At 51.7% G+C, this 25695-nt stretch overlaps 1 protein-coding gene across 2 annotated transcripts in view; it reads right to left on the minus strand.

Moving 5' to 3' along the window:
* Window positions 1-25695, minus strand: part of MDGA1 (MAM domain containing glycosylphosphatidylinositol anchor 1) — a 65112-nt gene that overhangs the window by 37970 nt on the left and 1447 nt on the right. The gene's annotated exons all lie outside the window — the stretch shown is intronic.

Consider the following 25695-nt stretch of genomic DNA (forward strand, 5'->3'; position numbering starts at 1 on the left):
CAACCTGGAAGGGGAATTTCATCAAAGATCCCCATCCCCCATGGGAGAATTTTCTCCCTGGATGTTAGCCAAGGGGGTCGGGGGTTGGGGGGGAGGTGGGCAGATGCTGGCCAAGTGCAGGAGGAGTCAACAGCAGGATGGGGGGCCAAACAAGGCTGACAGACAGCAGTGGGAATGAAACCCCTTGATTAAAAGCCCCATCCATCGCTTTCCTTCAGCTTTCCTCGCCATCCTAAGTTTTATTTATTTATTCTTCCCAAACTTTAAACTGTTTATTTTGTATTGGGGTATAGCCGATTAACTGGAGAAGGCACTGGCAACCCACTCCAGTACTCTTGCCTGGAAAATCCCATGGATGGAGGAGCCTGGTGGGCTACAGTCCATGGGGTCGTGAAGAGTTGGACACGACTGAGTGACTTCACTTTCACTTTTCACTTTCATGCATTGTAGAAGGAAATGGCAACCCACTCCAGTGTTCTTGCCTGGAGAATCCCAGGGACGGGGGAGCCTGGTGGGCTGCAGTCCATGGGGTCGCACAGAGTCGGACACGACTGAAGCGACTTAGCAGCAGCAGCAGCAGCAGCAGCACAGCCGATTAACAGTGCTGTGTTAACAGTTTCAGGTGAACAGTGAAGGGACTCAGCCATACGTACACATGTATCCATTCTCCCCCAAACCCCTCTCCCATCCAGGCTAGCACATAACGTTGAGCAGAGTTCCATGTGCTATACAATAGGTCTCTGTGTAAATAAAAAATATTTACCCATTTTAAATATAGCAGTGTGTACATGATCTTCCCAAAGTCCCTAACTATCCCTTTTCCCCCAGCAACCAGAAGTTCATTTTCTACTGAGTGGAGTAACTCAGAGAAGGAAAAATATCATATGACATCCCTTATATGTGGAATCTAAATATATATATATATATATATATGTATATACACACACACACACACATACAAATGAACTTACCCATCCTAAATTTTAAAAGGTTAATCATGACCGAGTGGGAGCTGGTGTCCTATTCCCTATTCCTGATTTTCATGGAGAGTGTGTCTGCAGGCTGAAGGAAACTTCCAAACAGAGCACAGTGAGGGGAGGACAAGGAGAGAAAAGAAGTGGGAGCCACAGACTTCCCCACCTGAAGCTGGTTCCATCCGCCCCAGTTACTGGCTGGCAGGGCAAGTACCACCACCCTAACCACCTCTCAGATGCATCACCGAGTGTTCCAGGCCAGGCGATATGGAAACAGAATCTGTGCTCTGGTCCTGCCTTCTATCAGATCGTCATTCAACAAACCCTCATAAGTGTGAGGTGCTGAGCTGGGTGCTGGCGAGAGCTCCAACACCCAAATCCTGAACTGGGGAAGTGGACAGTCAAGAAGAGCTGCGATAAAGGCCTGCTGAGAGGCAGACAGGAAGCATGGAGGGAAGGACTGCTGTGGGCTGGGGCTGTGTCTCAGGTGTCCCCCCATCACCATCAAATAACAATAACATCATAACATACACATAATAAGTTACTCTGGGCCAGCACTGTACTGAGTGTTTTATATCTAATTGTTTACTGCTCATAACAAGCCTATTATTGTTCCCATTAATCAGATGAGGAAGCTGAGCCTTAGCAAGGGTAAGTAACTTGCCCAAGGGCATCCTGCTGGTTTGGAGTCCATCGGACTCTCTGACATTTGTGCTAAGCCCTCCACATCTCCAGTTTCCAAGTGCCTGACACAGAGCTGAGGACAGAGTCTCCATGTCACTGGGTGGGCTTGTCCCAGGGCGCATCCTTAGAAACTCTTCCTCCTTCATCCTCCCAGCTCCTGGTACCCACATGTTTATCGATCCCTTTTTGTACATAATGCAAATGGACACTTAATAATTTAGCAGAGTTAACAGTGCTGAAATATTAACAGGCTTTTCCCTTTTAATTAGCTGCTCAGAGAATGGCGGCCGGGGTCTGAAATGAGACTCTCAGGGTAGGCGCTTGGCTGGCTCCGCCTGGGCCTTGTGATGCTACGTGATGCCACGCACCTCTCCCATGGACCACGGGCCATCGAACAAGGACCTCTCAGGGAAATTAACCTTTCTGTGCACTCCACACTGAGGGTTCACCCTGCCCTCTGCACAGACCTGTATGCAGAGCTGGCCAAAGCCTGGCCTCTGGGCCACAGGCCTGGGGCCAGGCCAGCTGGTTTCTCAGGAGTGCTGGGGTCTAGGGGAGGCTCCAATTCCATGCTGGGAAAACCAGTTTGAAGCAGTACCATCTCCTCTGGCCTCACCTCAGTGCCTGTCATCTTGAAGGGAAGCATCATCTCCCCGGCCCTATCCACTGCTGGTCACTCCCCCAGGGCATTAGACATCAGTCCAGGATGCTTTCCTCTCCATCTTCCTTCTTGCTCCCTGACCTCCCAACCCTTCAAACACACACACATCGCCTGTTCATCTGCACTGATTCCTGGATCCCTTCTGTAACATTTCCTGAGCACCTACTGTCCTGCCCTCAGCTCTGGGATGTAGAGCCAATCAGGCACGGCCCCCTCCCCAAAGAACCTCTGCCCCCCGCTTGCTACAGACTCTATTAAAGTCTGCTCTCAGCAACTGGGCTTTTTTGCTTATCAAAACCAAATCCACGTTCAGCCGACCTCCCCTTTGGCTACAAAAATCCCTCCCCAACCCGACTGTATGTATCTCTGACCTCCGGGTCCAAGAGCACCATCACTGAGTGAAGAAAGGCAGCCACAGCTGAAAGATCAGGGCCCAGGCTGCCAGCCTATCACTACGACGGAGCGTGAAGACAAGCGCTGCTCTCACAGTCAGAGGCAGGGCCTGGTATGGCTTGCAGAGTCCGCTATGATGCATAAGGCCTGGATCTATTTTCAAGACCTGATGCTGTCTGCAGAGCTTGCTGCTTCTGGCAGAGCCAGGCGCTCCTGACAACACTCCTCTGCTGAAAGTGGTGGGCAGTCCAGCCACACCCCCATCCCTTGGAAGGTCTGGCACCACTGCACCTACATCCTGGCTCCATCAGAAGGCACACAGGTTTTGAGAGTGTCGGGCTCTGCTCAGAGTCTTCACCAAGTATCAATGGAAGTCTAGTCTGCACAAAACTAATGAACTCTGGATGTCAGGACAGGCCTCTGGGAAAGCCCTCTAAGTGAGGGCTCTGAGATCCCCTGGGGGAACTATAAAAAGACGTTCTCTCTGTGGGCAGGGAGATCAATTCTCAACAACAAGGTGCCCTAGGGCAGTTCTGGGCTTCCCAGGTGTAAAGAACCCGCCTGCCAATGCAGGAGATGTAAGAGATGTAGGTTCGATCCCTGGATCAGGAAGATCCCCTGGAGGAGGGCATGGCAACACACTCCAGTATTGTTGCCTGGGAAGTCCCATGGACAGAAGAGCCTGGCAGGCTATAGTCCATGGGGTCGCACAGAGCTGGACACGACTGAAGAGAGTGAACATGGCACAGCACACAGGGCAATTCTACCCAGTGTAGGCAGGACACTCGGGGAAGAGAAGGCAGAAAGGCCCACACTACAAGTCAGGCGTTGCTTGAGCCAAGGCTGTAAGTGCAAGTCTGAGGGGCTGCCCACAGCCTTGGGCAAGTTATTTAACTTCTCGAAGCCTCAGTCCCTTCATCTGAAATATGGGGATAACACTATATCTCAGCTCTGGCAGAAGTAACTTCTAGGTTGTGAGGATTAAACAAGACAATGTGGATACAGAGCATAACCACCGGTATCTAGTAACTGCTCAATAAATTTCAGTTCCCTTTCCATTTGATCATAGGGCCTGGGACCCTGTTCCAAGGGCCTGCAAGAGGAAAATGTAAAACTGAATGAAGAGTGGGGGGATGCCAAGAGCCATAATCCTGACAGACCAGAATATCAATGTGGACTGAGGACTTCCCTGGTGGTGCAGGGGATAAGAATCCGCCTGCCATTGCAGAGGACACGGGTTCGATCCCTGGTCTGGGAAGATTCTACGTGCCCAGGAGAAACTAAGCCTGCACACCACAGCTACTGAGCCTGTGTGCCTAGAGCCTGTGCTTCACAACAAGAGGAGTCACTGAATGAGAAGCCCATGTACCACAACCAAGAGCAGCCCACGGTCGTCGCACCTAGAGAAGACCCATGCAAAGCAACGAAGATCAAGTGCAGCCAAAAATGAATAAAATTATATTTTAAAAACATGGACTGAAAGAGGTGATCACTGGGAGGAAGGCTCTCCCCAGGAGGATGGCGAGAAAGAGAGGCTACTACCCAACAGGGTAGAGGATGGTTTCAGGCCTCAGGACCTGAGCTTGACTAGCCCAGGGACATGGGACCAGTGGACATGGTGTTTCTTCCGGGGTCTCACTATTCAACACCACAAGGTTTGCAGTCCTGGAGACCCCATCACTGCAGTTCACTTGGCCTTGGGTCCTGGCACTGGGCCAAATTCTGGATATGACCACATTCCCACCTGACAAAACAAAGCTCTTGAACTGATTCCATGGGAGAGGCAGGGCTGGCGTAGACACAGGGGTTCTCCTTCAGGCTGTTGCAATAATTGCTGTGTGACCTGGGGCAAATCATTTAACTCTGTAGTCTCCAGCCCCAGCTTCCTGCCTGTAAAATGGGCATAAGAATCCTCCCTATTGGAAGTATTAAATACAATAAGAATGGAATCCACCAAGCACAGCACGTTGCCAGCACATGCTCTAGATGTACAGTGAGAAGGGAGCAGAATAAAACCAAACTCACACCTCTGAGTGTGTCCACCATCAGAAGGTTCCCCCTAGTCTGAGAGCTGCAGCTTCAGTCGTGGAGCCTGACAGGCCCCTGAGTGACCCTGTTCATTGGAGCCTGAGGCTCAGTCACCAGGGCTCCAGCATACCTGTGACCAGTACTAGGGACACATTCTGGACCAGCACATCCTGGGTGGGACCAGAGACGCACTGCCAGATCCAGGCTCCCAAACCAGAACGCAGAGCCTGGGCTGCCCCTGGGTCAGGGTATGGAGGGAGTGGCAGCTCTGCTAAAGCAAAGAACCCCCAAAGCCCCCTCTGACCCAAAAAGCCCAGTGGCTTCTTCCCACCCCGCGAGCTGAGACCCAAGTCTGAAGCACAGGGCATGGCCTGCAGCCTGACACAGGCCTGGCTGTGGAAGCCGAGGGAGACAAGGGGGCTTGAGGCAGTGGACGGGGGCTGAAGTTGGCATCTGAGGCCCTGGAAGCTCAGAAAGGACGGGATGGTGGCGAGTGGAAACAAGTTCTTTCCAAACAACCTGCAAGAACAGGCTGGAAGCTCCACTCCAGCACTTGGCGTGACTAAACCCCCCAATTCACCATAGAAAACAGAAGCCAATGATATTAGATGCATCGCGTCTTATTAAGTGAGATGACATATCAGAAAGTGCCAGGTAAACTGTAAAGTTCTGTGCAGATCAGGTCTTATTATTTTTAGGTGTTGAAAAGGCCCAAAGAAGCAGGCCATAAGGCACCTATGACACCAGTGAAAATAAATTAAAATGATAAAATCCACTATGGCTGGCCTCTGCACAAGCCCGGCTCAAACTTTTTGTAACACAGCCTGGCAGTGCAAAAGGAGAATCATAAAACTGTTCCTATCTTATGACCTATTAGACAATCTCACTTTGGGGAATAGGCCCCAAGGAAATAATTTAAAAGGAAAAAGTAATTCACATAAGGATATTCACGGCAGAGCTCTTTAGAAGAAGAAGAAATTGGCATCTGCCCAAACACCCAGCACTGGAGAAACAGTGACCAAACTCCAGCACATCGATGCAGGGGGTGCCCTGTGGCCATTAAGCTGACAGGTCTGAGGGCTCAGTCAATACCAGGAGACGTGTGCAGGAGATAAAGTCGTCCAAGAGTGCAGAGTGGACCACTGTTTACTGCTATGTAAAAATATATTGACAGGAATGGGCAGGGAATTTAGAATGAATGGCTCATGTTTGATAGTCATTGGATTCCTTTTCTTTTCCTATGAAGTTGTTTAAGTGGATAATAATAACAGTAACAACTCTGAACACAAAATCAATCTTGCAGCTCGAGAGCAGGTGGGGCGTTAGACCCCAGGACAGGAGGGCAAGGGAGGGAAAGACAGTGTTTCTGGACAGCTTACCATCTCCACTCTGCTGGGGGTAGCACTCTGAGCCCCACCCACCCACCCCAGGCCACTGTGGGTTCCTGGGCATCATCCTACCCGGCTTTGGGGTGAAATTATGGGTGTCACAACCTGACAGCTTGAAACCTCTTCATGCAGCCCTTGCAAAGTTCCTCTGGGCTTGATCTTCACCCCAGCTCAGGAGGAGGGAGGAGGATTAGCTCTAAAGGCTTAAAAACCACGGAGCAGAGATGTAAGGGCCTGATCAACTTTATGCCTCTCTCCACATCCGATGACATCAGGGGACAGCACTTAGTGCCCCTCAGCAACCCCAAGGCCTGGGAGCCAATCCTCACCCCCATCTTGAAAACACACCATCAGCCAGAAACCTGAGACTCAGGGCTACCGTGGTGGTCCGGTGGCAAGACTCTATGCTCCCAATGGAGGGGGCCCAGTTTGATCCCTGGTCAGGAGCTAGATCCCACATGCCACAACTAAAGATCCCACATGCCACAGTGAAGACTGAAGGTCCTGCCTGCTGCAAATAAGACCCAGCACAGCCAAATAGGTAAATTTTAAAAAATAAATAAATAAAGTTTAAAAAAAGGAAGAAACCTGGGAGTCATCCCTGACTTCTCTCCTCCCACACCCTGCATCCAAGCCACCAGCTCAGTCTTCAGAACTGATCCTGAACCCAACCCCTGAAATACCAACCTGGACTGAGCCACCACCACCATCCCCTGCCTGGATTTTTATAACAGAGAGGTTGACTCTGCTTCCTTCCTTGCCTGGTACATCTGTTCTCCACAAGCAGCCAGAGAGATCTCTTTATACTAAGTCTGATCCCATCTCTCCTCTGCTCAAACCCGACCAGGACTCCACTTCAGGTCAAAGCCACAGCATTTTCAGTAGCCTGCTATGCCCCACGTCTGCTCCCACCCACCCCTGTATCTTACTCCCCACTACTGCAGTCACACTGCTCTTTGCTGTTCTTCAAGCAGACCAAGCCCACTTGTGCCTCAGGACCTTTGCACTTGCAGCTGTTACTGGACTGCTCTTCCCTAGATTTCCAGAGCTACCCCATCACTTCCTTCCGCTCTTTTCTGAGTGAGGTCTACCCTGACCACCCTTTTTAAGACAGTATTCCTGCCCCCACCGCCATCACTCTCGGTCCCCTTCCCTGCTTTGTGGGTTCTTCATATGACCCGTCAACACTGGCAGATTAGTCACTGTTCATTCTCTTGTGTCCCTTTCAAAGGACAACACCCCTGGGAGGGAAAGCAGGTTAAATTCCTGCTTTAACAATGGGATGAATAATCTTGTTTTTTTTTTTTCAGGAGTCAATTCCAGAAGCATAAAGTTTGGGAACATATTTTCTTTACATCAGGTATATTTATAAATCAAGAAATATAATACCTCCCCCCCCACCATGCTTAAGTATTCTGATTTTTTTTTTTTCTTTCATCATGGAAGGGTTTCTCTCCTTTTTTGGCTAAAATTTTAGAAACCACATAAGTGGCATGCACCGTAGGATCTGATTATAATGCTGAGCCTCTGAACAACTTATAAATGACTTGAAACCCAGTTGGTTGTGGGGGGAAAGTGAAGGACCTGTGGATGGGGGAGGCCAATTGGCCTCAAGTTCAATCACAGCCAGGAACAGAAAAGTCATTGCCATTAGGAGGCTCCTAGGGGCTAAGGACCGGAGAAGGCAATGGCAACCCACTCCAGTACTCTTGCCTGGAAAATCCCATGGATGGAGGAGCCTGGTAGGTTGCAGTCCATGGGGTCGCAAAGAGTCGGACACTACTGAGTGATTTCACTTTCACTTTTCACTTTCTTGCATTGGAGAAGGCAATGGCAACCCACTCCAGTGTTCTTGCCTGGAGAATCCCAGGGACGGTGGAGCCTGGTGGGCTGCCGTCTATGGGGTTGCACAGAGTTGGACACGACTGAAGCGACTTAGCAGCAGCAGCAGCAGGGGCTAAGGACAGGGGGAGGGGGAAGCTGCCTTTTAGGAGGAAAGCAAGGTCTGGAATGGGCAGCCATGTGGGTGGCGGTAAAGGTACAAAACACAGCTGTCTCCCAAGGCACAGAGTAGCTCAGAGAGAACATCCTTGCTGTCAACATCCCTGAGAGGGAGATGGGAGGAGGGCTGGAATCCTGCCACTCTTTCTCTAGGGCCAGGGTCTCGCTCCCTCTTTCCCTCAGTGCTGTGTCACATGCCTGTATGTAGAACCGCACGTGTCCCCTCCCTGGTGGCAGATCCGTGACTCACCAAGCAGGCCTGAGCAGGCTGGGACGCTGCAGTCACTCACTTTGCAGGGCCTCCTCTGAACAGCCCAGGCACTGGGCTCAGAGTGGCTTTCCACACCTTTCCCCATTTCCTCTTCACCGCAGCCCCCTGAGGTGCATGCTATCATCCTCATTGGCTTGTGCATGGGGGAAACTGAGGTGCTGTGTATAACTGCTGTGCCCAAGACCACACAGCCAGTGAGTGGTTGAGGCTGGACTTGAACCCAGTTCTACTGCAGAACCCTCTGCTATAAGCCTTCATGCCACACTGCGTCCCTACACTCCTACCTGAGCGAGCGAGATGATTATTCATCGACTTTGATATATTTAGTTGCATGCTTCTGAAATTAGACCTTGGTGGTGTCAGGAAGCCTGGCGAGTCATGTGCGACAGCTGACCTCAGAGCAGCGAGTCACTGACACCTCGGTGTGAAGAACTTCTCCACTTACTCTCCTCCCTGGGGCACTGAGGAATGAGGGAAAGAGACAGTGGAGGGTAGGGGTTGCGGGGGAGGCGGGGAACTGCAGGACCACTTGGCTGACCCTTCCCAGAATCCTCCTCTCTGGTTGCCATGGAGCCACCTCTGCAGAGGCCTGGACCCTGGTGGGGATGAGAAGGCAAGGTGCAGTGAAAGAAAGTGATCCAGAAGAAAGAAAGCTAGCCTGTTTGTGGAGTCCCATGGAAAAGCTGGGCGGGGGCAGTGGGGGGGAGCGCTGCAGAGACATCAGTCCTGAGGCCCTCAGTCATTAGGGCCACCCTCAGGAGGAAAGGAGACATCGTTCCCAGGAGAAACTGAAAACGCTGAGCAGGGATGGGTGAGGGAGGCGGCAGAAGAGTCTGCAAGATTGAGGAGAATGAGGGGCAGGAGGAAGCTGGGACCCTGCAAAAACTGGGTGCTTGCCAGTGCCCAGCAAGTAGTTGGTACTTAATAAATGTCAGCCAGAGCTATTGTTATCACAGGTGCTCAAAAGAGACTTCCTAGGTTGGGAAGTAGACCAGTGAGCTCCAGTCTACTCAGTCCAGGAATGAAACGTGAACACTGCTCAGGGCTCCCACAGTGAGGGGCTCTCCGCCCTGCCAGGGAACTCTCCAAGGTGCCAGCTCCCTTCTGAGCCTGAGCAGTTCTGTTCCTAGGAGGATGGCTGGGGAGGGCTTTAGGAGAATAAGAGTCCCCACCCCACCCCACCCTCCACCATTCAACCCAGCTGGGGCCACTGGGTCCATGCGCCCAGCCCAGCCCCCACCCTGGCACAGGCACAGCGGGTGAGCGCACGCCTGGCACAGGCCCCAGTGCCTGGGAGAGAGGCTCCAAGCTGGCGGCTTTGTATTTTGTGAAAATCGAATCCACAACTGAGCTCTCCAGCCGAGCAGGGCCTGCTGGGAAGGCTGGCGGGTCTCTCTTCCCGTCCCCCTTGCTGGGCCCCACCCTCCCCTCTGCAGCCCCCACCTCCTGGCACCATGGGGAGTACCAGCTGCCACCCCAGCTGCCACAGGGGTGCCAAGGGGGATGGCCCAGGGGCCCAACTCTGGCCACCATGCCAAGGCTTGCCCCGCCCCCACCCTGACGCCCCTCCTGCTTGGAATAAATTGAAATACAAATCAGAGGGAAATGCTTCCCTGTTTGAACAAATTGCTACGGATTCCTCCCTGTCTCAGGTCAGGGCTTGCGATGGGGGATATTTTCACTGCCGACTGCTAATAGACTCAGGAGAAGCTGCTGGATCGATGGAGGCCGGGAAAATTAGCCAGGAGCTTCGGGCCAGCCTCGGCCTGTCCCTGCCCCCACTCCAGGCCTCCTAAGAAGGGATGGCAGGCAGTTATAACGCAGGCCAGACAGAGTGCTGGGCTGACGGCTCTAGGAGTCAAGGCAAGGACGAGGGGGGACAAGTCAAGGGGCTGCTGGGGGGACAGTGGGATAAAGGCAGATCCAGAGAATCCCCCAAAGAGGTCTGCAGTGCCCTCCACACACATACATACAGGACTCCCTGCACATAAACCCATGTTCTTGTGTGTATCGCCACACATACGCACACCTTCAGCACATGCATGTCCACGTATATTTATATATGCATGAAAAACACTGATGAAGTGTACATGCCCAGGGGTGAGAGGACTTGGGGAGTGCATTCCAGCTCCTGTTGAAGTTTCCAGTGAGAGCAGTTTACCTCCTGCCAATGGTTTTCCATACACAGATGGACAGACAGACAGACACACACACACACACTGATCTCTACCAGCAACCACAGCTCTCCATCAATCACTCCTTTCACCCCTCAGCCTGGCTCTATAATTCTGCAAGGGGAGCCCAAAGGAGCCACTGCCTTCACTGGTCCCAGCTCCAATGAATGAGCGGAAAGAGACTAGGGGGTGCAGCCCACCCTCGCCTGGACAGCCCCACAGCCCCTGCTCTCAGCTCCCGAGAAAATGAGGGAGGCAATGAGCCAGACAGGGTGTCGGTGCTTCCGGCACTTTAGAGCTTCCCTCAGTGCTGAGCTCTCCCAGCACCGCCCAAGGCCACTGTGCCAGTGGGCAACTCCAGGGGCCACGGCTGTACAGGAAGCTGGGGAAAGGCAGGGGCGGAGGGGAGGACTTGCTTCAGCCTCTGAATGCCCCAGAAGGAGGTGGGGAGGCTTGATCTGGGGAAAGTCTCTTGTGTCTCCTGCCTGCTGCCCTTGGCATGTGAAGCTATGATACACACATACATACTCCTCTCAGTAACCTAGAGCCCAAACCTGACTTGGGAGATAGAAGTGGGAGAAAAGGCTGCATTCACTGGCAGGGAGAACTTGGAGTGACCTTTCACCTCTGACCACTGGTTTCAGTCTCTAAAAGCTGACCAGTTCAGCTAGGTGATCTCTACATTCATTACCTCTGACTTTCCACGATTTCTCAAGCTGGGCTGCCTGTTTGCTGTGTGATTTGAGAACTTCTCTTGCCCTCTCTCAGCCTCAGGTTTCTTTCCTGACAAACGATGACATATGTTCTAAGTTTCCTCCTGGCTCTGATTCTACAGGGCTGTGATTCTAGATCATCTCTTTGTGTTGTGTGCTTAGCACCTAGAACAGTGTCTGGCACACAGGAGGTGCTCAGTAAACATCTGATTAATTAATTAGTTAATCGCAGGTCCCCACTGGCAGTGAAAGACAGAGGGAAATTCACAACAGGACAAAGGTGTTGTTCTGATCCTGCCCCACAGGCCCCAGGACATCCAGGGAAGCAGGTGAGCCTGGCCCACGGGACGAGGTGTGATGCCTGGAGAGGGGAGTAGGCAGAATGCAATCAGCCTTCTTACCCACACTGAATCCTGCCTGCAGAAAAAAGAGGCAGTCTTCTAGTCTCAGAGATCATTCCTATCTCTTTCTTAGTCTTGAATTCAGCAGATGGGAAGCTAATGGTCATGCCTCTGGTAGCATGCCCAAAGGCCCTATAGACTCTTGAGTTGCTGCCCAGTGACCCTCCACCCTGCCCTCCCCCGCTATAAGGTCCCCTCAATCCTTTAGGGAGAGTCTGGATTCTATCAGGAAGGTCTTGGGGAAATCGACGTGCTGGAGGTTCTGTTCCCAGGATCCTAGAAAGCAAATGAGCAGCTCACAGAGCTCATGGCCACAGGAGAGTGTTTTCAGACTGCAACTGGAGATGATTCATACAGAAGACAAGTTCTAAGAACAAAGAGTTCAGCAAAGCAGGCTGGATCTGAAAAAGCAAGACTGATGGCTCAGCCAGGAGGCAGTACAGGCTGTAGGTGCCCCCTGCCAACTGTTGTTGTCCAGTCTCTCAGTTGTGTCTGACACTTTGCTACCCCATGCACTGCAGCACACCATGCTTCCCTGTCCTTCACCATCTCCCAGAGTTTGCTCAAACTCACGTCCATTGAGTCGGTGATGCCATCCAAGCATCTCGTCCTCTGTCACCCATATCCCCTCTTCTGCCGTATTCCCTCCCCTGACCATTGCAGCGCACAATGGCCAGCACCTGCTCCTCTCAGTGTGAGCTTCAGAGCTCACACTGCCAGCGTGTGCATGCGCAGTGGGCCAAGTACCAGGAAATTAACACCCCCTGGGGCAGCCCTCCCAACGACAGATGGAAATTAGTGTGTTCAGGCCCCAGCTCCCACATCCCCACGGTGGGATGACTCTTAAGTGTGTTTTACACAGTGTCCCAGAGGGCGCCAAAGGGACACGGTGGTGACTGGCTTGACAACGCACCTTCCATTGGTTGCTTTATGTCCCTGTCTCTCATCCCCATTCCTCTATCAGAGATTCCTGGGCTCATCTTCCAAATAAACCACCCGCACTTGGCTCCTTGTCTCAGGATCGCTTCTGGGGAACTGAAGCTAAGACTATGAGTCCAAACCAATTATGACCATCATGGTGTCCACTATTAAACCTCTCACATGGCTGTACCTAAGGCTCTCATGTTGCTTAAGACACACACACACACGAACACACACCAAATACCCTACCACGCTCCCTTACCTCACCTGTCTCTTCCTTGGAAACCTCCTTTCCTGAATCCCAAGGCTTCAAGATTTAACTCATGTGATCAACCAACCTGGATCACTGGAAAAAGGCTTGAAAGATGCTTGGCACTCTCAGGGCAACCTTCTGGAAACAGTGAGTGTGTTTCCATCAGCTAACATGAATAATGACTTTAAGATAGAACTTAGGCCATGTGACAGAGATGTGGGGCCTGGTGGAGATTGGTAGCAACCTCCAGCTCATCTACCAAGATGACTGCCTCCTCCACCCACAAGGAGCGGGGCCTCCTAGGGCCTCCCTGACACCTCATTAAAGGACTCTAACATCCAAACAGGAGGCCTGGACTCAGAGCGAGCCCCAGATCCTATAGTCCCAAGGCAGTGAGGCCCAGGAATAAGACATGTAGTTTACAGGGATGAGGGGAGCTTTATTAGTGATGTGGGTATGAACTGGGCTTATAAATGCCATGCAGTCATGTCCTGGCTTTTCCTGAGCCTACAGAATAATAGAGAATAAGAAAGACCCAGCTGGAAAGTCCCTGGACATGACTTTTACCTTCAGTCTTGGCACCTAGTTGCTGTGTGACCTTGACCTCACCTCCTCTGGTCTCAGTCTCTTCCTGCACTGAATCTTTGACATTCCAGTGCCTCTGGGTCACTTAAGACCACTAGCTGGCAGCTGAGCTCTTGCCACACCCTCAAGCTCCATCTCCTGGCCTTCTCTGTGTCTACTGTGTGCCCTTATTCCAGGAAGGCAAGTAAAGCCAGGTCTTGCAACAGCAAAGACCTTCAGCTTGCCTTCTTTTTTTTTTTTTTTAAATTTTTTAAATTAATTTTATTTTATTTTTAAACTTTACATAATTGTATTAGTTTTGCCAAATATCAAAATGAATCCACCACAGGTATACATGTGTTCCCCATGGCTTCTGTCTTTTGCTGGAGATAAACTGGCCTCCCCAAGTGAAAGTCACTCAGTCGTGTCCAACTCTTTGCGGCCCCATGGGCTATACAGTCCGTGGAATTCTCCAGGCCAGAATACTGGAGTGGGTTGCCATTCTCTTCTCCAGGGGATCAAGGGCTCCCCGCATTTTACTGGAACACCAGAGCCAAACCCAGGTAGAGGAAGCCACCAGAATTGAACTCCCTCCTCACCTCTACCCTCCCGATGTCCCTCTCAGAGGTGGGAGAAGTACCTTCATTTAGAGTTTCTTAAGAATTACAGAGGGAAAGTCTCAGAGCCAAGGAGATATTCAAGTTCAGTTCAAAGACCTCAGCTCCTGAATCTTTCATATTTATTTATTTGACTGTGCTAGATCTTTAATTGCAGCATGTGGGATCTACTTCCCTAACCAGGGATCGAAACCAGGCCCCCTGCCTTAGAAGCATGGAATCCCAAGGGACTGGACCACCAAAGGAAGTCACCTGAAATTTTCTGATAAGATGTTATACTACAGCAAGTTGAAAGAAGGTTAGACAATCAGAAGAACTTTCCTACAAAGGACCAGGCATTGAGCAAACAGTGGTGGGGTGGCCCTGGCTCAGGTGGGTGTGGGGCCTACTGAGAGGCAGAAAGATGCGGTAGATCATAGCTTCTAGAAGAGTCCCTCCATTTCTTGCCCCCTTGAATAAGAAGGGTCCACAGAGCTCTCCTGCAGCTGGGACTGAGAGGACCCACCTGCTAGAGGAGAGAGGTACCAACCAGGGGAAATGAACACCCTCACAGAAGGATAAATGAACAGTGCGTTGGGGTGAGGAGGAGGAGATGAGCACTAGCGGATGGGCAGCTGGGCCTCATAGGAATGTCGGGTGGGGGGCGCTAGCAAGCCTCCTCCTTGCCCTGGCTTCATCTTCTCTAAGGTTCCTTTTGGGCATCCTCAGAGCAGCAAGAGCCCCCCACCCGCCCACCCACCTGAACTAGGCTGGCAGGGTCCAGGGAGGTGGGGAGAGGAACAGATGTTCACATCCATCTAAATCTGCTCATTTCAAGAAACACCAGCTGATCCCGAGGTGGGGATTTGTGGTAAAGACTGCTCATTACGTACCCAGCTTTCATTCTCCCCTTCTATCTAAATAAACCCTGACATTCTCTTAGGTGAGAATCCATCTAAAAGGCTGTATTTCTCAGCCTCCCTCCCCCTAGAAGGGCCAGTAAGATGTAAGCAGACATCATTGGGAGGGGGCTCCTGGAAAAGCTGACTCAACTTTTCTGACTGGGTAAATGACTCGCCCTTGTAAGTGTTCCTTCCTTCTTCCTGTCTGGAATGTGTCATGACGGCTGAGCCCTAGCAGCCCTTTGGTGACTTTGAGGCAAAGTGCTCTAAGGCAAGGGTTCCCGAACTTTGCTGCACATCAGAATCACCTGGGGATTTTTTTTTAAATGCTGATCCCTGGTTCTCACTCCCAGACATTCTGATTTATTTGATATATGACCTAAACGCTTTTTTTTTTTTTTTTTTAACATTTCCAGGTAATTCTAATATGCAGGAGGTTTGAGAAGCACCACTGTAAGGAGATCAGAAGAGCAGGATGAAAGGGACCTGGATCTCTAGTGAGCAAGGAGCCACCAGTACAGCCGTGCATAGCCTACTTCTAGACTTAAGAAAGTCGCTTTAATTTGTTTGAGACTCTGTAGTCAGTTCTTTGGTTCTGGCAACAAAATGTGACTCCTTTTTTTTTTTTTTGGCCTCACAGCACAGCATGTGGGATCTTAGTTCTCCAACCAGGTATCAAACCCGCTCCTCCTGTACTGGAAGGCAGAGTCTTAACCACTGGACCGCCAGGGAAGTCTTTAGAATGTGATTCCTAACTGGTATAGGACAAGAGAAGACTCTTGAGAGTCCCTTGGACTGCAAGAAGATCAAACTAGTCAATCCTAAAAGAAATCAATCCTGAATATTCATTGGAAAGACTGCTGCTGAAACTGAAGCTCCAATACTTTGGCCACTGAATAAGAAGAGCTGACTCATTGGAAAAGACCCTGATGCTGGGAAAGATTGAGGGCAGGAGGAGACGGAGATGACAGAGGATGAAATGGCTGGATGGCATCACCGACTCAATGGACATGAGTTTGAGCAAGCTCTGGGAGCTGGTATGCTGCAGTCCACGGGGCTGCAAAGAGTCAGACACAAATGAGTGACTCAACAACAACAACAACAGGACAGAGGGTCCTCATCAGCACCCCATCACCCACAGTACAATCTGGGGAACAAAACAATGGTCAGTTCTTGCCCTCAGGAAGGTCACACTCAGGCAAGCATGAGACTTGGCATTGGGCAGCCTTGAGTTCAAATCCTGACTCCACTACCTGCTAACTGCTGGGCCTTGGGCAAGTCCCTTGAGCTAAGCCTCAGCTTTTCCAACTGTAAGGTGAGGACGCTGGGAAAGACTCCATTCTCCTGCTACACTGTGAGCTCCTGAGGGCAGGTGTCCTTCACTCCTGCAGCCACAGCGCTGACCGCCCCTCCAGATACTCAGCAGATACTCATTCAATATCCGCTTGCTTTACATTGAACTGCTGCAATGTGGTCCAGCTCTGAAATTTTCATTTTCTCTAAAATGAGAAGACAATGAACAAAAAGGCCACATTTCCAAAAGGTAACATAATTTGCCTATTGAAAATCACTGAAAATGACATTCCTGGAGCAGTTTCTTAGGGTCTCTCTAGGTTTGAGACTGGAAAATCCCTGGTCAGAGAAGGGCAAGAGAGTCCAGTCTCCTAGGCTCCTGACCTGGATGCTCCAGTTAGAACCACAAAACTAGAAAGTCCCGTGGTTCATCATTTAAAAAATAGTGAGGTTTTTTTTTTTTTTTTTTTTTTTAAGACCTGAGTGTCCAGATGATCATGGTAGAAACAAAGCTTGGACGGTGACCTGGAAAGCGCAGAGATGCCCTCAGAAAACTCAAGGGAGAAGGCATCTGCTTGGGCCTGACGCATTCAGATGCGCTGTCCACACCAGCTGTGCCCAGGAATCAACTGGAGGGCTCTTCCGACCACAGCTGCCTTGATGCCACCTGCGGAGTTTCTGATTCAGGTCTGGGGGCGGAGCCAGGCATCTGTTGTTGAAAAAGCTCTCCAGGTGGTTCTGACAGGCTGCCCGGGCTGAGAACCACTTCTCTGCACAGCTTCCAACCCTCCAGATTATCAAAGTCAATCTCGTCTGAGTGTCTGGGACTGGAAAGGAACCAAGAAGAGCCTGGGGTGGAATCTCCGAGGCCAGCCCAGCAGCAACTCCAGGCCCACACATGTCACCCTTTCCCCCACAGAGGTCACCTCCCCCTTCCACTGCAGCTCCAGCTTCTCATGGGCAGAAGGCCCAGCCTGGTGAGGGAAACTGGGGTTCCAGCCCTCCCTGGCCTGTGGCCTGCACCTCCTGCTTCCATACGCCGCCCACACCCGGGGCTCCCTACCATCTGCCCACCAGCCCTCTGCTCTCGTGAAACAGAGTCCTCATAGTGCGCCTCGGAGTTTACAAAGTGCTATCCCTCTCGGCTCCTCTGCAATCCCAAGAGGTGGGTGTGCCTGAACCAGCCTTCCAGATAAGGAAGCTGAGCTCAGAAAGGCAAGACGCCTGGGTCAGGGGCCCTCAGTGAGCTGCCCCCTGACCTGCCGACCCAAGTCGTCCCACCTGAGTCCACTCCTCTCTCCTGCCTACTCGTGCTGCTCAAACAGCAACCCGTGAGCCAGCCGCACCGGCATTCCCCAGGAGTTTGTTGGAAATGCATTATCTCTGCTCAGCCTCGGACCCACCGAATCAGAAATCCCCGGGGGGCTCCCACTGGCCCTCGAACACCCCACTCTATGCTTCAGCCGCCTCCCCACCAACCTCCCAGTCCCCAGATGGCCCTTACTCCAGCTCCTCTCCCATCTCAAATGGCCCTTTCTCCCCTGGACTCCATCCCTTCCCTGGCTTTCTGATTCCCGTCCTCTCTCGAGTCTCCTCCTACCTCCCTGGGGCCACCTGGTCTGTCTCCACCTTCTCCTCCCCGGCCCTCCAGGGCACTGGTCTTAGCCCAGTCTCCTCTCTCAGTCTATCCTGTCTTCGTTGGCCATTTTTTAGAAAATGTTTACTGGAGTGTAGTTGCTTTACAGTGTTATGTTAGTTTCTGCTGGACGCTTCCTTGGCAATTTCCTCCCACCTCGTGGTCTCAGTCCACATTGTTGTGTGGACATAAATCCAGATATGCGAGTCCATCTCTCAGAACAGATGTCTCCCTCCTGAGCGAGCACCCCCCACCCACGTCCACCTGCTCCATCAACATCTCTCCCAGACATCCCAGTGCCAGAATCGCATGAAATTCAAAACTGTACCAACACCGTCATTCAAATAAAGCTGTTCCCTGAGGGGACGTCCCTGGAAATCCAGTGGTTAAGACCACCTTCCAGTGCAGGGGGTACGGGTTCCATCCCTGGTAAGGAAGCTAAGATCCCACATGCCTCGGGGCCAAAACACCAAAACATAAAACAGAAGCAATATTGTAACAAATTCAATGAAGACTTAAAAAAAAAAAAAAAAAGAAACTATTCACAGAGGATTTGCTAAGTGCCCAGCACAGTTGGGGCTTCCCAGGTATGGCTCATCACATGCTTATCACAAACCCATCTGACAAGCCGTAAAGCCACAGCTTTGAAAGCAGATGTAATTTCTCAGGCTCCCGCAGCTGGTTCAAACCCGGATTCCTTACCAGAAGTCCCGTTGTTGAACTACTTTACTCCACTGCGCCAAACCTGTCTGACTTCCTGTGGTCTTTGTTCTATCTCATTGCCATTGTGTACCAAGCTTCCCAACTCCAAACAGCTCCTATCCCTTGTCCGAGCTCTGAAACACTGTCAGGACCTAGTGATGGGCAGTCTCACTTCTCGCCTTTTGTAACAGTCTCTACCGGATCCATCCCCCACCCCCATCCCCAACCCCCTACAGTCTAGTCTCTACATGGTGGCCAGAGAGATTCTATTAAAAAGGTGTCAATTCATGTCCCTCCTCTGTTCAAAATCCTCCCAGGGCTCCCACTTCTCTCAGAATAAAACCCAAAGACCTTCTATAGCCTGCATGGCTGCAAACAGTCTGGCCCCATTAACTCTCTAATCCCACCTCCTACTCCCCATGGCTCACTCCACTGCAGCCACACTGGACTCCCCATTGTCACTAAACAGTCCAGGCATGTTTCTACCCCAGGGCCTTTGCACTGGCTATTCTCCTGCCTGGATCACACTTCCTACAGATGTCTGTGGGACTTCCTCCTTCGGGCATTTTCAGGTCTCTGCTCAGGGAGGGGAGACCCACTCCGGGAGCACCCCTACTCCTAATTAATGTATATGAACTTGAACTTGGCTGCTTTGCCCTTTTGTGTAGAATTCATCACCAGAGAATGCATTATATACTTATTCACTGACTTCTTTACTGCCTGTCTCCCTTCAACTTGAACTTCAACTCTAGGACAACAAGAGCGTGTTTCTTTCACCAAATTCACAGGTGCTCCACAAAGAGCCAAACTCAAATGTGTGTCAACTGGCAGCAGTTCTTATACTGACTCCTTCCTGTCCATTCTCACAGTCCCAACCCTGGATCAAGCTCTCATTACAACCTCGCCAGACAACTGCCAGATCTCCTGACCAGTCTTCCTCCTCTTAAGCTTAGCCTCCTCAAAACACACAGCTGCAGGGCTACCCAGCCTAATATGAGCTCCCTGGTCATATTACCCCATTCACCTGCTCAAGACCCTCCCGATACTATCTCCCAAACCCAAGAGTCCAGCCTACTGCCTCTAGGCACAGGTCTTATAATCAGCAAATCTGGGTTCAAGCCCAGCTCTGACACTTGGACAAGTAAACCCACCCTTCTGATCCCTCAGTTTACTCTTTGATAAAATGGGCTGATGAATTACTCTCTCTTAAGGGATTGTAATAAGGATTAAAGCAGACAATACATATTCCTGATCTCATCCTGGGAAGTTAATGTTAGCAATTTTTATTACTTTTCCTTTACTGCTCCAACTCTCACTGCCCTGACTCCCTTTCAACTTACGTTCCAGCCCAAATGAATGACTCACTACTCCCCTCCGCCCCCAACACATACACATCCTCCTTGCCTCTGCCATAATAAGCCGTCCACCTGGGATGCCCTTCTGGCTCCTTACTTCTATTTGTCAAAGCCAGCTCAAATGCCCCCTCCTCTAAAACGCTTTGGAAGTAATTTCCTCTCCCTTGGAATTCCCACAGCCCTTTATCTGCCCTTGCCACATGGCATTTATCAAGATCTTCCAGGAACCACCATCTTGTATGTGATTCATCTCTCCTTCTCTTTGAGGGCAGAGCCTGCATCTTATTTATCTCAGTAGCCCTATCGATGCTCAGAACAGGGCCTTAATCAGGGAGGTACTCAGTAATTTAATGGATAGTGAGAGGCACACCGGGCATTCCAGGTGGCACTAGTGGTTAAGAATCCACCTGCTGATGGATGAGAGAGAGATAGAGATGCAGGTTCGATCCCTGGGTGGGGAAGATCCCCTGGAGGAGGACATGGCAACCCACTCCAGTGTTCTTACTCGGAAACCCCATGGACAGAGAACCCTGGCAGGCTACAGTCCACAGGGTCACAAAGAGTTGGACACGACTGAGCGACTGAGCACACAGGAGATGGACACCATGTTTTCCTACTTCCAAATCAGAAGGCCCACTGGGATTGAGTCTCCAAGCCACTTCCTACCAGCTGTATGACCTTGAGCAAATCCTTACATTCCTACAACCTTGGTTCCCTCATCTACTAAATGGGGACCGTAGGACCCACTGTTCTGACCTCTCAGAATGTTATGGAACCAAAGCAGGCAGAGGTGTGAAAATGCTTGTTAATGCACGTGGCACTTACACACCTATAAGATGTTGTTGTTATAACCAACAATTCTCCCTAAAATATTCATTCCTAGGACTTCCCTGGTAGTCTAGTGGTTAAGAATCTGCCTTGCAATGCAGGGGACACAGGTTCCATCCCTGTCCAGGAAACTAAGATCCCACATGCCGTGAAGCAACTAAGCTCAAACGCTGCAACTACTGAGCACACGCACCACAACAGAAGATCCCATGTGCCACGACGAAGACCTGATGAGGCTAAATGGAAAAAAAGTGCAGTCCTCTTTGCACAAGAAGATGCCCGAAAGAATCATCATCGAATGCAGTGCAAGATGTCAAGTGAGTTTTACTTTCTTCCTTATACTTTTATGTTTTCTCTGATTGTTTTTGCAGAAAACACGTGTTACTCATAGGCATGGGGAAAGGGAGATTGCATTAAGAAAAAAAGGTTCACTCCTTTGAGTTAGGCATTGCTCTTGCCTTCCGTATCAGCATCTAAATGTAACAGGGGCCCTTTAACACCCAGTACCAGTGCCCAGCAGGGTCTTCTGACTGTGGGGAGGAAGATGCAGAAGAGGGGCCATACTCAGGTTCTCAAAGAGGCAGTTCTGCCACAGTATAAGCCCCTGCTCTGCACACAGCCCCAAGGGTCAGGAACCAACCCAGCCAAGCCCCACCAGGAAGCTCTCCTCCAACCCAGGGTGTCGGAAGTGTGGCTCTGACCAAAGGCAAATGCCCTGGATGCTAGGGTGGGAACACCGGAGCTAGTGGGGGCAGTCTGGAGCTTCAGAAGGCCCTACGGAGCCCCCATGGGCCAGAGGCTAAGTAATTAGAATAACTCTCATCCTACTGGGAGGCTTGAGGCCAAGGGAGCCCAGGAAAGGCAAGAAGCAATGTGATGGCCAAGCCCTCCCCCTGCTGGCCACATCTGGAGCGGCAGTGCCAGTGGCACAGGGCAGGGTCCCGGGGCCCCTGGGCCCTTGTCAGGCCCCAGAGTCCAGAGGCAGGCCAGAGTCGGGGAGGGCTCATCCAGGAATGAGAGACCCGAGGTCCCATCTCCCAGTTTCCATGTTTTTGCCTGATGGGGCATTCCTGGCCCAACCTCCGTGAACCCAGCCACCAGGAGATAACAGGTAAGAGTAGGGGAGAGGAAGATGGAAGGGAGCAGGGTCGGGGAGGATATGGGGGAGAGGAGGGCCTCACACTCCTGGCTGTCTCACTCCTCCCAGTCCTGCCCGTGCCTCCTGGGCAGCTGGGGAGAAGCAGTGGCTGCTACCACTGCCCGGATTTCCACTCCCGCCCCCAGGTATTGATTTCCTGCATCATTCATTTGCCGGCCTTGGCGGCTGTGATTAGCTCCCTCCATTCTCCCTGTGGAGCCCCCCGCCCCGTCCCTCCATGTTTCAGCAAAGCAGAGCTAATACCAGGCTCTAAATGAGGCTTTGCCACCCTGGCCCCAGCAGCTCACAGTCAGGTCTGGCCAATTACAAGGAGGCCCTCAGCATGTCCGCAGCCAGCCCCTCGAAGAGGTGCTTTCCCAGCTAATAAACAAACTCCTCCTCTCTAACCACCCCCATTTCCCAGAGCCCTCTTCCAGGCAGGAAGCACAGATTTGCAGCCTGCAGCATAGGGTGGGACGTCGTGTGGATCTTGACCTGAAGGGGGGACTCTCCTGCCTGAAATGAGGCCTAGGAGCCCTCAGACTAGTTGAGGGGCCAACTTAAACTTGGAGGGTGGGAGGTGGGGGTGCAGATAATGCTGACGAAGCAAACAAAACAGCCTGGATTTGTGAACACAAGGTCCTCTTTCTCCCTCATGTAGTTTCCACAATTGAGAAGGAAGAAGGGACAAGAGGCAGGGACCTTCTCAAGGATACTTAGAAAACCCCAAGCCTTCCGCTTGCCCTGGGAGGCCAGAGTTTTCATATGCTATGACTTCCTTCGCCAGCGGGCAGGCAGTTTCAAGGCATGGGGTAGAAATGTCAGTGAAAACTCCCACGGGTGCCCACACCCAGATCAACACCCAGAAGATGGCACTGGGAGACACACCTCCTCAAATTCCCTTTCCACACCCCTCAGAGGAGGGGAAAAACCTGACTTGGTGATAATTCTGTAAGCTATGTTGCTCTTGTCAAATTATTCAACATCTGTCTTCATGTTCCCACAAAAATTAGCATAGGATAGTAGTTTCTGATGACACCTTTAGTGAAATATTTTGACTTCCACCAGTAAGTTGCAAACAACCTGTCTTAAGGATAATGTCAATTCCCACTCCTGCATATTAAATAATCCAGGGGTTTGTTGTGTTTTTGAAAGGGAGAGGAGTCCCACTGACCTGCTGCTGGCTAGAAGTCCAGCAGCTATGGGAGGAAGAGAGGAAGCCAGAGTGGATGAGAGGGTGTTCTCTGATGCTAACCACACACAGGACACTTCTCCCCCATCACCTGGCTACTGTCTTTGCCCCAGAACGAGGTCTCTGTGGCCAGCCCACCTCCCCCTAGCATGCCAGAAAGCAGATTACAAGATACACCCCGGAGCACAACAAACTGGCCCAGGAGATTGGGAGGCGGGAGGGAAGAGGAGACCAGCTCCAAATGCACCATCTGCTCCAGTACTCAGCTGCCGTAGCATCTGTGCTCCCAAGAGCAAAGCCACCTGACCAGACTGAGAGCACCTCCCCAACCCTATTGTGGACAGTGGACCTCAGAGCCAACAAGTGGACACTCTGAGGGAAGCTGGGCATAGAGCTCCAGGCACCTTCTTCCTACCAGCCTCAGCAGAGAGCCACAGCCCAGGCAAGATCCTGATGGCTTTACCTTCCATGTCCTGTTCTTCCTCCCTCTTCTCAGTTCAGCTTCCATGTTAATCTGCCACTCCCTTAGCCACACAGGCTGTGAAGATGCAGGGACTCCCTTGTCCAGGCACACTTTTATCTTTTGTGCCTTGAGTAAAAGCTTCTGCCTCCCCGCTCACTGCCATGGCAGCTAAGGTGCCCTCTGGCTGCCAGCCTAGGACTCCATGACTCACCCTAAGCAGAGACTCTCAAAGAGCCCCCACTACCCCGCTAAAAACCATCCTGGACAGACTTCTAGGGGAGAAAGAATTTCAAGAAGCATTTCCTCAACTTCCTCCCAACAATGGCCCTTCATTCACACAACAAATATTTGCCCGTGCCAGGCACAATGCTGGGTGCCTACATACAGTGATGGATGGGCATGAGTGACCATCTCTCACCCCCACACTCTTACTCTTTTCTCACCTGCTTTGGAGTGGGGGGCGGGGCGCAGAAGAACTAGCTCTCCATACTGTTTCTTAACCCAGACCCAGTGATAGAGTAGTTGTCCCTTCTGCTAGAGCTGGCCAAATTTCCAGCATCGTAGCCTCTTGCCATCCTTCTCCTCACACTAGATCTTCCATTCTCTCCATCCACCCCGATTAAGGCTTTCCACCCTGCAATTCCCCAGAGGCTCCAGACTTCCTTGGAGGTAAACTTTCAAAGGGCAAGTGGAAAGAATGTCACCCAAGAGCTCCAGGTTTGCCCCAGTGCACCAAGCCCACCTTGATTTGCTCTGAGAGCAGCTAGAACCCAGGCACACGAGGGAGTGGAGAAAATACAGTGAAAGGGGGACTTATAAGGCAATGGCTAAATCCTGGCCCCAGAGTCCTATGAGTGAGGGTCCACAGAGACCACTGCCCCACCCCTTGCCCTCATGGCTGGGGTTTCCAGGCTAGGCTCACGAGAGCCTCTTCAAGATGGGTCTCATGCAGCCCTGGAGAAGGGTGAAGAAGCTAGAGGGGATGGAGGAGACGGACGGCCAGGAGATGAGCCTGCCAGATCTGCCCAAGGGCACGGAGAGGGAAGAGCAGCGCAGAGAACAGCAGCAGAGGTGGAGGGCTCCCCATCACTCTCCAGAGCCCCTGGGCGTGGTGAGAAGGCAGAGGCCTTGGCTGGTGCCTCCTGAGGTCACCTCTTAAGGAGGCAGTGAAGCTGTAGGGAAATCTCGAGGAGAAAAAAAGAAACAGGACCCGCTCAGTACACCCGGATATCTTCCCCTGCCCCGGGGAGGCCGAGGCCTCTGGAACCCGCTCAGTGGCCTCCTCTCCACAGCCCAGCCTTTCTCAGTCCCTGCTGCATTCTTCTCTCTTCTTTCCCTTTCTGGCCTATGTAAAGGGCCAGGCAGTAAGAAACACACAAACTAATTAAGAAGCAGAGTTTGGCCAGATGCCTGAGCCAGCCTCCCTGGGGAATTAAACCCAAGCTAGCTAGCTGTGTAGGGCCAGGAAGATGTCACCTCACAGATACCCGCCCCACCCCCCCAGGATACCCCTCCCTCTTGCCAGGCATCCCGAGAAAGAGCCATTTAGCATCTGCACTTGAGGATAGCAACTGAGGGGACAATACCTCAGCTACCACCCCCTCCCCAGAACAGCTCAAACCCTCTCCTGATCCACCCTAAAGAAAGAGAATCATCCCCACCCCAGCTACACCGCATTAAAAAACTGACCCACACAGACCACCCTGCAGTCAGGAGAAGGCACGGTAAGGCCACCGGGCCCCAAAGACTTTTTGTGCTGCGGGTCAAGGCATTACCGGCTGTTAGAACTCAGACGGAGGGTTCCTGAGAGGGATGAGCCCTTGGGACACTGAATGGATGATGCCGGCTCGCAGGATCTTTCCCCCGGAAAACCCATGAGAGAGAAGGGAGAAGCGGGTAACCAGAGTTCCCTTGGCGCCTGAGAGCCGGGCGTGCGGACGCGGGAGCAAAGCTGCGTGGGCAGGAGGCAGAGTTTGGACACGTCACCTGACGGGCGCGTGCAGTGTTTGCTTTCCCGGGGACCGTGGCTGAATGTCTGTGTGCGCGCAGGGAAAAGGAAGGTGGAGCTGGGGTTTTGTAGCTGAGAACCGGGGACGGGAAGAACTAACCGGCTCAGAAGAGGTCCGAGAAGGGATCTTGGCATCTTGGGAGCCGGATCTAGGGG

The sequence above is a fragment of the Bos taurus genome, chromosome 23 (genome assembly GCF_002263795.3).
Source record: "Bos taurus isolate L1 Dominette 01449 registration number 42190680 breed Hereford chromosome 23, ARS-UCD2.0, whole genome shotgun sequence".
Taxonomy (NCBI): domain Eukaryota; kingdom Metazoa; phylum Chordata; class Mammalia; order Artiodactyla; family Bovidae; genus Bos; species Bos taurus.